The sequence below is a fragment of the Carettochelys insculpta genome, chromosome 3 (genome assembly GCF_033958435.1).
Source record: "Carettochelys insculpta isolate YL-2023 chromosome 3, ASM3395843v1, whole genome shotgun sequence".
Taxonomy (NCBI): domain Eukaryota; kingdom Metazoa; phylum Chordata; order Testudines; family Carettochelyidae; genus Carettochelys; species Carettochelys insculpta.
In genome coordinates this window covers 146638449-146652111 of record NC_134139.1, presented here as the reverse complement: position 1 = coordinate 146652111, position 13663 = coordinate 146638449, and the positions used below count along the sequence as shown (strand labels likewise).

At 41.2% G+C, this 13663-nt stretch overlaps 1 protein-coding gene across 2 annotated transcripts in view; it reads left to right on the top strand.

The window, feature by feature from the left end:
• Positions 1-8978, top strand: part of BCKDHB (branched chain keto acid dehydrogenase E1 subunit beta) — a 271499-nt gene extending 262521 nt beyond the window's left edge. Inside the window, exon 11 of one of the 2 annotated variants that reach the window (XM_074990978.1) lies at positions 6262-8978. The gene's annotated coding sequence lies outside the window, so the exon portion shown is untranslated. Of the gene's footprint in view, positions 1-6237 lie in introns of both variants that reach the window. The other variant, XM_074990980.1, reaches the window with a different exon arrangement.
• Positions 8979-13663: the final 4685 nt, after the last annotated feature.

Here is a 13663-nt window from a genome sequence, read left to right as displayed (position 1 = left end):
CATATTAGAATGGTCCAAAGGGCTTCCCTATTGACAGTATCAAATGCCTTTGTCAGATCTATGAAGACAGCATAGAGGTGCATGTTCTGTTCAATGCACTTCTCTTGTATTTGTCTGACAGCAAACACCATATGGGCTGTGCTCCGGCCAGGTCGAAAACCGCATTGACTTTCAGGCAGATTTGTCTCTGAAATACTGGCTATTAGGCGGTTCAAGATGATGCGGGCGATGATCTTCCCTCCAACGGAGAGGAGGGATATGCCTCTGTAGTTTCCACATTCTGCTTTGCTGCCTTTATTCTTGAAAAGGGCAACAATAATAGCATCGTGGAGGTCCTGTGGTATGTTTTCATCCTCCCAGATGCTGTTCATCACGCTATGGAATGCTGCTAGTGGTGCTGGACTTACCGCTTTATATATGTCTGCTGGTATCCCATCTTTTCCAGGAGCTTTTCCTGAACTCATCTGGCTAACAGCTTTCTTAATCTCATCTATAGTGGGCGGAAAGTCAAGATCTGTCAGGACGGGTTGTTGTGGAATTTCATTGAGGACATTATTATTCACGGTCAGTGGTCTGTTAAGAAGGTTGCTAAAGTGTTCTCTCCATCTTTTGTTGATGCCCTCTTTGTCTTTGACCAGCGTTGTGTTGTCTGATGAGAGCAATGGGGTAGTCCTTGGTTTAGAAGGTCCATAGACAGTCTTAATAGCACTAAAGAACATCTAAAGAACATATATATGTGTGTGTGTGTGTGTGTGTGTATGTGTGTATATATATATATATATATATATATATATATATATATATATTAAGAGAAGGAGTAATATAGAAATTAAGAGAAGGAGTAATATAGAAATCCATCCCTCTCCATTCACAGGACTAAACATTTCCTACTAAACAGGTAATTCTGAATGTTTTACAAAAGAACAAGGGTGCTTGTCCTGCAGCTGGCTGAGAACAGGTTTACCCTGCACCCAGTGGTACTGTGCATAAGTACTTAAATTCACTTGCAGAATTCTGCCTGAGCCTAGGCAAAATCCCAGGATACTGAAATAGATCAATTCTAAAGTGGCCTCTCTGCCTTGTGTGTTTTTTTTTTGTTTGTAACTGGGTTGCGTATGTGTTGACAATATATCAAGCCTATGCAGTTATTTCTCTTGATGTTACATTTGTCATGGCTTTCCTGTTCATAGACTGAGCTGATAATATAACGATGCATGACTCATCAATGAAAGATGGGAAACACAAAGTTTCCACATAACTAAGTCAGACCTTTCAACAGCTCCTTGGCTGCTAGTGAGCTCACATTATACGTGGCACTATTAAAATCTGCAGCTCACTTCCAGGTATGCAGCTGCGCTTCAAATAACACTTTGTAGTAGGAAAGCGAAGTGGAAAGAAGGAATGAGGTGAACATGAATTTGTAGTTCCTGTATAGCTGGTGCAGTTACTGGCTATTCATGAAAAAGCCAACACCTATTAGAAAGCGCCCCTGCCTGACATACAAGATGTCAGGGGTAATTATAATACACAAATGGCAGAGATATCATCAGATCATTCCAAATGGCCTCCATCTGGCCATACACAACTTCGTATTCTATAGAACTTTTTTTTTCTGTCTGTTGCCAAGATTTGCATTTTAAAGCTCTTTCCCTAACAGAATGCATTTCATCTGTATGAAAAAAATGTCTACTTTTATTTACTTCTTTTACACATTGGTACGCCTGTGTATACATTGGGCTAGTGGAAGTGATCACAGAATCATAGAATTCTAGGGCTGGAAGAAACCTCAGGAGGTCATCCAGTCCAGACTCCAGCCCAAAGCAGGATCAACCCCAACTAAATCATCCCAGCCATGGCTATGTCAAACCAGGACTTAAAAACCTCTAGGGATGGAGATTCCACTTTCTTGGTAATGTATTCCAGTGCTTCACCACCCTCCTGGTGAAGTAGTTTCTCCTAATAATCAGCCTAAACATCCTGCTCTGTAACTTGAGACCATTTCTTCTTGTTCTGTCATCTGTCACCTCTGAGAACAGTCTCTCTCCATCCTCTTTTGAGCCACCTTTCAGGAAGTTGAAGGCTGCTGTCAAATCACCCCTCACTCTTCTCTTCTGCAAACTAAATAAGCCCAAATCTTTCAGCCTCTCCTTATAGGTCATGTGCTCCAGCTCCTTAATCATTTTCCTTGCCCTCCACTGAACCTGCTCCAATGTGTCCACATCCTTTCTATGCTGGGGGACGCAGAACTGGATGCAATACTCCAGATGTGGCGTCACCGCTGCCGAGTAGAGGGGAATAATAACTTCTCTAGATCTTCTGGAAATGCTTCTCCTAATGCACACAAATATGCCATTAGCCTTCTTGGCTACAAAGGCACACTGTTGACTCATATCCAGCGTCTCATCCACTGTAGTCCTCAGGTCCTTTTCTGCTGCACTGCTACTTAGCCAGTCGGTCCCTAGCCTGTAACAATACTTGGGATTCTTCTGTCCCAAGTGCAGAACTCAGCACTTGTTCTTGTTGAACCTCATCAGATTTCTTTTGGCCCAATCCTCCAATTTGTCTAGCTCACTCTGGATCCTATCCCTACCCTCCAATATATCTACCTGTGCCCCTAGCCCACTGTCGTCTGCAAATTTGCTGACGGTGCAATCCATTCCCTCATCCAGGTAATTAATAAAGATCTTGAACAATACTGGCCCTAGAACTGATCCTTGGGGCACTCCACTTGAAACCAACTGCCAACCAAACATTGAGATATTGACCATTACCTGTTGCACCCATCTGTCAAGCCAGCTTTATCTACATCTTACAGTCCTTGTATCCAATCCATACTTCCTTAACTTATGGGCAAGAATGTTGTGGGAAACTGTATCAAAAGCTTTGCTAAAGTCAAGGTATATAACATTCATTGAGTTCCCCACCTCCACAGAACCGGTTACCTCATCATAGAAGCTAATCAGATTGGTAAGGCATGACTTGCCCTTGGTGAATCTATGTTGACTACTCTTGATTGCTTTCCCGTCTTCCATGTGCTCCAGAATGGATTTCTTGAGGATCCCCTCCATGATTTTCCTGGGGGCTGAGGGAAGGCTGACTGGTCTACAGTTCCCTGGATTGTCCTTCTTTCCTTTTTTAAAGAAGAGCACTACATTTGCCTTTTTCCAACCATCCGGGGTCTCTCCTGATCCCCACAAGTTTTCAAAGATAACGGCCCTATGCTTTGCAATGTCATCTGCCAATTCCCTCAGTATCTTTGGATGTATTAAATCTGGACACATGGATTTGTGTGCCTCTAGATTTTCTAAGTAGCTCTGAACCTGTTCTTTCCCGACTGAGGGCTTCCCACCTCCTTCCCATACTGCATTGCCTAGTGCCGTAGTTTGGGAACTGATCTTGTCCATGAACACTGAGGCAAAAAAATCATTGAGTACTTCAGCTTTTCCAACATCATCAGTCGCTAGGTTACCTCCCTCATCCAGTAATGGCCCAACACCCTCTCTGATAACCCTCCTATTGTTATCATGCCTGTAGAAACCCTTCTTGTTACCCTTCATGTTCCTTGCTAGCTGCAGGTCCAGTTGTGCTTTTGCTTTCTGATTACTGCCCAACATTCTCCAGCAATATATATATATATATATATATAGATATATATATATATATATATATATATATATATAAAATTCTCCTTAGTCATCTGTCCAAGTTTCCACTTCTTATGCATGCTTTTTGAGTTTTAGCTTGTCAAGGATTTCCCTGTTGTCAAGCTGGTTGTCTACCATGTTTGCTTTTCCTGTTGCATATCGGGATGGTTTGTTCCTGTGCCTTCAATAAGACTTCTTTAATATACAGCCAATTCTGTCAAACTCCTTTCCCCTTCATATCCACTTCCCAAGGCATCCTGCCCATCATTGCTCTCAGGGAGTCAAAGTCTGGTCTTCTGAAAGCAAGGGTCTATATTTTACTGCTCACCTTTCTTCCTTTTTTCCAGATCCTGAAATCTACCATCTCATGGTCGCTGCAGCCCAGGTTGCCACCCACTTCTAGGTCTCCTACTAGTGATTCTAGTAGTTATGCCTGTTTATGAAGTTACCAAACTCTTTTCATCTTCCAATCCCTATTTTCAGTTATAATTTTGCCAAACTTAAGCGAATCTCAGTTGTCTCTGCTTTCTCTACCTAAGGCTGGTATTTAAAAATTCAGTAGAAGTCTCTGTTCCTGAGAAGAGGGTGAGGGAGGACTGGTAGTTTTACCCATCTTAATTTTTCCCCAGACTTTCTCTAACAGCTTTTCATCCTTCATTTGTTTGGCAATGGGATCTGAAGTTTAGATGGGCAATAGTCCTGGGGTCAATAAGGTGCCTTTTGCTGTTACTATGAAAATCTCTCCAGATTTTGGTGAATTATAAGCCTCTGAAAATTGTCACTTGTATGTGCTGCTAAAATCTCTAGACTTTCCATGTGCACTATCTGCTGCAGCCCCACAAGTCTCTGCGTGCCATCTACAAAGAGTGTATTACACATCCTCAAAATGCTTCCTTGCTCCCAGTCCCAGTCCCAGTCCCCACTCAACTTCCTACTTGTAAGGCACAGCCAGCACTCCAAACTGAGTCATAGGTGCTGGCGCAGCACAGCTCCTTGCTTTGTGGGGGAAGGTGTGCTGGGCTCAGAGACGAAAGGAGACCTACCACAGACTCATATTCTGTACACGTTAAAGTACTTATTATTGGTCATAGCTTCACACCTCGATCTGAGGAGGAAGGAAGGTTTAATTCTCCCCCTCCTCCATTTTACATTTTAGGTGAGAAGATACATAAGGTCACTTCTAGCACATTATAGAATAAAGCTCAGGTGTTTGATATGGCAGAAACAAGACTCACCAATTCAACCACACTGCTTTTCAAAGTGAAAGTGCCAGATTCATGTGCTTGGTTGCGTACAGCCACTAGAACACACTTATCCACAGTCCATATTAAATCCACCAGTTACTATTTTAGGTCAGCTGATAGAGATCTGTGCTGTTATTCTAAATGTGTTGAGTTCAGACCTTGCAAATCACCCCTCAGGCAGGGGTGGAATGTGATTCTAGATGGAACTTCAGTTGACCTTAAAAAATACAGAATTATAGACAAAATATTACAAGGAAAGTCTTACATTGAGGCTACAGTTACACTACAGCACTCTGTCAACAGAAGTCACTGCTGGAAGAGATTTCCCAACAAAGCTTCTGCTGACAGAGTGAAGCCACACACAAAAGCCAACAGGGAGAGCACTCTGCTCTGTAGACAGAGCATCCAGACACTCTCTCAACAAAATGGGCATCTCAAAGCACAGCAGACAGGGCTTCCCAGTGTTCTGGGTACCCTGTATGTCGAGAGAAGGCCCTGCAGAGCATCCATACAGCATTTTTGTCAACAGGTTCTGTTGATAGCAGCATTCTGCCTCAAAGCTTTGAGGCAGAATGCTGCTGGTGAAAGTGCTGTGTTTTGTTGAGATGCTGTCGACAAATCCCATTTTGTATATTCACACTCCACAAGTTTTGTCAACAAAACTGGGGCTTTGCCAGCAAAACTTGCTAGTGTAACTGTAACCAACATGATTCTTTACTGTTTCTTCTATGAGACACTTTCCTCACCGGAACAGCATGACTAAGGCACAGAGTTAAGTGAGGAGGAAGGACATTCTTTTTCACTTAAGACACTGGAGTAGGAACTATGAGAGTTTAACTTGCCATAGACTACCCACCCAAGATTGTATAAGAATGCATATGCACAAATTATCCAAATTACTGTTGAATGGGCAACCTTAATTCTGTCTTATCCTAACTCTCACCCTTTGCAACCTTAATATTCTTTTCATGTTGTTTTTTCTGTATAGCAAATATATGTACGTTGTTAACTGACAGTTTAAATATCTATGACATTTTATGTTTTGTGAAGTGTTAAGATATAATGAAGGTAGCTTTGAAGTTAAATGCTCCAGAACAATATTTTCTGCTAGATTGTGCGACTGGAATAAATTGAAGAAAAAAGATATTAAGATAGTTGTGTCTAGGAAGTCTTCTGCCACCAAAAAGGTACAAGCAAGTTTAATCAAAAATCATACATATTATGAGTAAAAGGGAATAAGCTTTTCTATCCTGCAGGTAATATTAAACATGAAATGAAAAAATGAGATTGGAGTTTGGGGAGGTATATATTTAAGTTATGGACATTACTTTCATCCTAAATATACACAGTTTATTTATCTTGTACTTTTGCAGAGACAGGAGAAAGAACAAGCATGTACAGGAGCCTTCTTTAGAATTCTTGGCATTTATTCAGATCGGGAAGTCCTACAGAAGATTATCTTCTCTGAAGTAAACCCATCCTGAATGTCATCTTGGCTAGTTTTCAAAAGCTCAGATTTCCCCCTAATTATGAAATCAGTGAAGGACAGGTGATTGCTATAATAAATAGTTTCAGCTGTATTAAATAAATAAATTCCAGATGTAGTATGAACTTTATTCACTTTGCAATGCTTCACTAGGGTACATCTTTAAATGACTTCACTGTGTAACTATTATGTGGGATTTTATTCAGTAAAACATATTGTACTCATGTGGTCTCTCTTTGCTTTTTCTGTTTGGGGAAAAGTCCAAAGAAATCCTTATTTGGTAACTGTACATTCTAAACAAAAATAATGTTGAAGTAGCAAAATTGATCTCTGTGTCAAAATGAACAGTGGTTGCATACTCTCTGACATTGGGGCCACACAATTAGGGCAGGAGTTGGGAAACATGGGATCGGTTCCCTGCTCCACCACAAACTTCCTGCATAACCTTGGATTTTCTATGCCTCAGTTCCCTGTCTGTAAACATGATGATAATAGCAGTTCCATACTTCATAGGGGTGTTGGGGACAACTGTATTAAAGTGGGTGAAGCATTTTGAGCTCTACTGGTGAAAAATGGTATATTAGAACTCAGTATTTTTATTATGTGAGTACTATCATTAATTGTCTTTTTCATCAGTATATAATGGTCTCCTATAACAAAATCCTAAAGTACTGATTCCTCTGTCTTTCAAACTGATTAAGAATTTGCAGTGGGAAGGGAGCTATAGATACTGCTCTGTATGGTTTTATAGCTGATGGATTTCATTGCTAAATTGCTTTCCCTCTCTCTGTTTTTCTCTCTCTCTCGTGTCATTATGCACCAATTATTTTCACCTCTGGATGTAGGATATATTCTGATCATGAATAAACAATGTAAAATCATCAAAAGAAGGGCAGTCATCACGTATCTTCCAGTCAGACATGAGTGGTGGGAGTAGCTGTGCAGCTGCCATTGTCCCTTAGGGAAGAAAACAGACCTACATTATTGTAGAAAAGGTTTCATTATATTGTAAATCCATCAGTGTTCCCCTTCCTTGTTGTAGAATGTCTCCAAAATCAGACCTCACTGCATAACCTGATGGGCACTGATCATCCACAAGAGCAAAAATAAATTCAGACACTCTAGACATCTTGAGAAGTTTTGCAACATTCAGGTTTACCAAGTTTTTTGTTGGTCATGCCTTTTGTGTCCTCATCAAGCCAGAGGGAGAGCTTAGACAAGTTGAGGGAAGATTGGGACCCAGTCCAATGAAGATTCCTTCATAGGATGCCTTTGTAAGGGGTCACAGAGCCTGTCATGTTATCATGGCTTCAAAACAGAATGGATACCTCCTGCACCATCTTTGTTCATCTGCCTACGATCTGCCTTAAGTGCCACATAATAGCTCATGACCTTGTTTTGGCCATCTGTGTGGGGTGTGAATTTCATCTTGAGACCTCAGGCTAAAAATCTATTCCCAGTTAATTGAATTTCTTCTTGAAGGCAGGGAATTCAAAATGCTCAAAGCTCAAGTTTTGCCATCAAAACTATTCATTATCAGAGGGGACAAAGTGTTTCTTTACATGGAACAGCATTGTGGGACTTCCAGCATGACTTTGAGAATAAGGGGAAATTACACAAGAGCAAGATGGCCTTGAGAAAAAACTCTAGGTACTTCATTTAGTCCTTTATCCAGTTCCCACTGCAGTCAAAAGGAATCTTAGCTATTAGGCCAACGTTTTCAAACTGGGATGCATCAAGCCATATTTCCTTCATCTATGCACCTAAACAAGTGGCTTGCCTTTCAGAGGTCCAGCATGCCTGCGTGTTCAATGAGAATTGTGGGTTCTCAACATGTTTCAGGAGCAAAACAGTAACATCTGTATGTCTCACTGTCCTCATTTGTAAAATCAGATGGTGCTTGCTGCACCCCAGAGTTGAGGCTAATCACTAATGTTTGAAAGGGCTTTGTGCTCTGCAGGGGCTAACAATGATGCAGCATTTCAGATCGGACTGTCTGATTTCATGCTGTTTATTACACTCTTAATTCACACCTTCACTGCACACTTGGCCCTGCTGGAATTACTAAGAGAGGAAGACATAATTTTGAAGCCCACTAACAGAGTTTTAATCCTTCATTAAGATGCCATTCTGTTACTCAAGTCCTGTTATGAAAGCTGTGGGATGTATTCATTGTTTGTATGAACTGTAAACATATACTAGTCATTCTCTATTTTATATAGTACTTTCCTGCCTTACAATGTTATTTCTGATTTTTTTTAATTAACCCAAAATTTCATATACAAATCTGCTGTCTGGAATTCCTATCATAAGTAGAAAAATGTCATTTTTCTAGGCACTTTCTTTAAAATTGTGCTGATAGCATGCACCAAGTGATTTCAAATACCTGCACATTATCAGAGTAATGCATACTTTATTAACACAATTAGTACTATTTATGTTTAATATTAATTTGTGAACAAGACTATTGTAAGAATGAAACCAAGTAACCAAGCCCAACAGTTTTATTCTCTGTGGCTTTCTTTATTTAAAGTTTGTTATGTGAAAGTAAAAAGAGAATGTACTCCAAAATAAATATCTTCAGAAAATAAAATGTGTTCTTAACATATGTTTCACTCTCCTTTCTTTATTCCAAAATCTATTTTCAGCAAATGGTTGGTGTGGGAATGAAGTAAGAAAAATCTCGCTGTCTATTTTTTCTCCCTTTTAGTTAACAGGAGTATTTCTGCAAGGAATAAATGGTTGTTATTCTGTTTTAAAACTTATGCTGCTCTTAAAATCCTGCCTAGATGGCAGTGTGCACCCATGTAACATAGATGCAAGGAAGATCAATATTAGAAGTATATGTATTACTAAAATTGTGTGGCCATACACTGAAAGGGAGAATGTATACTGTATATGAAAGTACAATACACCACACTAAATCCCTCAACAAGAAACCTACTGTTAGATAAACCAGTGTTACACGTCTCCCACATGTTGGAGAAAATAAAATGTTTAGGAAAACCAAATAATCTTATTTGTTTCAGCATGCATAGGGGAACACTTTCCTTCCCATCTCATCCACTGCCTTAATCTAAAGAGTCCTATATTTTCTAACCAACAAACATTATGGCATACCAGATGAAAAAAATGGTTTACACAAAGCATCAGGCTTTTTACTGACAGTAGGGCTGTGTCTACGCTAGAGCAATCTGGCGACAGAAGTTACTATTGGAAAATATCTTCCAACAAAACTTCTGTCGGCAGATTGCGTCCAGACTGCAAAGCAGATTGAAAGAGCGATTTTCTCTGCCAAAAGAGAGTGGGTGGACTGCCCGGCCGCTCTCTGAAGAAAACAGCCAACCAGTAGCACAACAGACAGCTGCCCGGTGTCCTGGAAGCCCTGTCTGTCAGCAGAAGGCCCTCCAAAACGTCCCGGCTGGCTTTCTGTCAACAAAGTCATTCTGCCTCATGGGGGAGCAGCAGTTTGCTGTCAACAAAAGTGCCACGTTCTGTCAATTTACTTGGGAATGTGGACTCTCCACACATTTTGTCAACAAAACTCTCTGGTGTAGACATAGCCCATGTGTATCCAGAGCAAAACCTAGGAATCTCTATCGTTCTTCCTGCCTTTTGTCCAAAAATGACTAATTTAATACAAATTACTGTAAAATACTGAAATCCAGAATGTAACTCCGAAGATATTGTTGTGATATTCCCTGAGATCATAACAACATTGAACTGTGTTTTCATTTATGAACTAGTTTAGATTCCCATTGTTAGAAACATTTAAAATTAATCTGGGTAAATTACTAGTAACTTTTTATAATAACTATACTATGTCCTGAGGGAGGAACTAGAACAGAAGTAAGAAATTTTAGTACCTTGGTCCGTTAATTCCAGACCAAGGAATAGTTACGATCTCATCTACCTGTCTCACTAGGTAAAGACAATGGTATCAGAGCAACTTCAGTGGACTCCCCAGAGTGACAATTATGTACTCATTACTAAAGATCTACTTCAACACGAACTGAAGTCACTTGGAGTCTCTCCCTTGTAGCTGAAGGCGCTCTCAAGTGTTTGCAGAGTTGAACTTAAAATCTACAGAACTTCACTACAAAGGCCAAAGAGCTGCTTAAGAAGAATGCTGTCCAGCATGCACTGGTATATTGTGGTAGGTCAGTGCTAGACAAATCACTGCGCCTGCAGGACCTGAAAGATTTTGTTGGAAAAGCTCAAGAAGATTATATGGTGGCTCAGCAAGCACAACATGCATGGTGGGTTCAAGATAAATAAACTGATACAGTTTTTAAACTCCGTCAGCTGAATTGATCTGAAATAATGATACGATTCCTCTGCAGCTACATTTCTGCGCAGAAGCTCTGGAGGGTCTAATTTCAATGAGGTCTCAGAGATACATATAAATATGGCCAATAAAATACTTTTATGCTATAATGAAATCATTTGTTTACTTGTTCTTTGTCTGACACTTCATTTACTTGCAACAGAGAACTTGCTGAAAACAATAAACTGTCTGAATTTACAATGCCAGTGGGCTGCACAGTTCTCTTGCAACTTAGAAGGAGGTTAGTATAGTCAGGCCAGATGTTTCTCATTTTCTACACTCGAGAGGAAATGGAAAAGGAGGACAGACAGAGACATGGAAGCCAGGAGAGGACATTTCCACTTCTGGGATTTCTCTTCTCTGGCCAGACATCAGGGAAGAGGGATATATTTTGCCCTGCTTCACCCCATGACACACTGTATCCTGGCAAATAGGAAGTTGCTGGACAGAGGACTCCTTATGCCTAACAATGAGAGGCCAGTACAGCAACAAGCAAAGAATCTTCTTCCATCTCTTGACAAAGGCCAAAGAAGGCGTGGAGTGCCCAACAAAGGTATTTTACCTGTCCCCTTCGAGCCCTGAGGAGAGACTTTTGGGACCTTAATAGAAAATGGCATACAAAGTTGATCTAATTTTCTCAGGTGGCTGGGAAAAATTATAGCAGTCTAGCACTGGGGTTCTCTCCAGTGTCTCTGGCCAGCCCCAGCAGGGAGATTTGTGCCATTTCAAACTAATGCAGTCCTTCAGTGAGAGCAGCAAACTCCAGAACCAGGCCACAGAGAGCCCAGTTTGCTGAAAAGCATTCCCCATTGTGAAAGTGCTTGGATTGTATTAGAATTTAGGCAAAAGAATGGGGTCTTTCATCTATCATGTGGGTGCAATTGAGCAGCAGGCATGAAATGTAATGCCAGGAAAGGTTCTGCTTTGCCACAAACGGTTCAAGGAAGGAACTTCAGACTGTTGCAATGGTAGCCTTTGTGGGGACAAGCTGTGGGAAGCACATACAAATCTCGAATCATCTTACAGACCATCCAGTACCCTTTCTATGCTCCAGAAAATAGTTCACTACTTTCACGTTGCAGCGTTCTATACTCAGCAATCAGCAAGAACCGTAGAAAATAGGCTAATTTAGGAATGAGGATTGTCTTAACCAGCTGGGAAGCATGGGTTTGGCATGGTCCCTGCTTCATGTCCAGATGAAATGACCTGAAGGACTTCTGTTTGCCGTTGTTTAGGAGAGACTCTTGGGAGAACCTCACTTCTTATGTTGTCCTGTACTCGTGCCACACACCAACATGTACTTTTGTCACCCACATGTACATCAGCTCATTAACTATGTGAGATTACAGCTACCTCTTATAAGGTATGTGGCTTTTCCATCCAGTGTGACCCTGGGACTACAATGAGCTTTTGTTATAATGTCTGCTGGCAGAGCCATTTGCTTGGATGTCCTTTAAACAGAAAAGGGAAAGGAAACAGGAACTAGACCAGAGTAGTTAGTGATTTTTTCACAGTAGATATTTGAGGTGGCTTATTGCTATTAGAATGTGGCTTCTTAATTTATTAATGTCATCCAAAGGGGGAGCAGAAGAGGCAGAGGGAAATGTGTAATGCAAATACTCCACTATAGCAAATAGCTCCTAATCAGGGCCATCGACAGAAGAGGCAAAGGGGGCAGTTGCCCTGGAGCCCAGCCTTTCAAGGAGGCCCAGAGCTCTGGGCCCCTTTGAAGTGCCAGTAGAACTGCTTCACTGCTGTACACAGCTGTCCGCAACTCAGTGCCATGTCCCTGGCGACGTGAAGGGTGACTGCCCTTAGCCTGCTCTTCCTCCCTTGGCCCTGCCCCTTTCAGAGGCTTGGAGCCAGGCCGCTCTCCCACTTTGTCCTGGGGTCCAGGATGGCTATTGGCTCCACAGCTCTTGATGAAGATTTCTTTCCTTTGAATAGATTTCTTATTGGTTGATTTTTTTTGTCTTTTGATTTCACATGCGTATCTTCTCCAGAAGCTCTGAAGTCCGTCCAGCAGCTATTTTTGGCCCATTTGTCAAATTTTTAATGCATTCACTTTATATATATGACAAACACAAACAAACAAACATTTTGACCAACTCCCTGTTTGGCTATTCATTCGCCTTGGAGTTTAAAGTGGCTGAAAGGTCAACAAACTGCTGCTGAAATGTCAGCCTTGTAGTTTGGGGGTCAGGGATGGTTTAACATGATCACTTCTTCCTTCCGCCCTTCACTTTTCCCCCTCCCCAGCCACCACCTAGCATCCTCATGTACAGTGAGTGCCTTATTCTGTCTTCCTTACCCTGCACACCCATTTACCTCTATGACATAGAGGGCTTCTCTATGAGCATTCATTCGTGTGGTCTCAGCTGTGCACTGTATGTGATATTAGCACAAGGGTTAGCAAGCCACCCAGAATATGGCTTTGTGTTCATATGCACTGCAAAAGTACTCCTCATTTTCCTTTGGGAAAGAGCACTGTACCACAGCCAAGTTAATTTACGGTGGAGAACTTGTGACCATTCACTAGTAAGAGTTTTTCCATTCACTTCAGTGGGAGCAGAATCAAGCTCTTAGATACCGTGATGATGTGTGCTATGCAAAACCCTAATATAGATTCGAAAAAGTTTGTCCCATTTTGGTACCACCCATTACCTATAAGTTGATGACTCTCACAGTTCCTACAAGTGCCAGAAGCTCAGCAGTAGTGGTGTGGGAATTGCACACAATCAGGTAAAAGTAGTGAAATGGTTAAAATTCCTGCCCAAGTTCAAAAGTTTGGGATCACCACTGAAGTCAGCTGAGTTAGCCATTTGTTGAATTCCTGACTGAGGTCAATGGACTTACCCTTAGAGATTAATTTGTGTCTGCTTGTTTGCATCTTAGAAGCAATACAAGTAATATTATTTCAAAGGAATTTAGTTGAGATTGCTTGATGGTAAGTAGGCCTTTG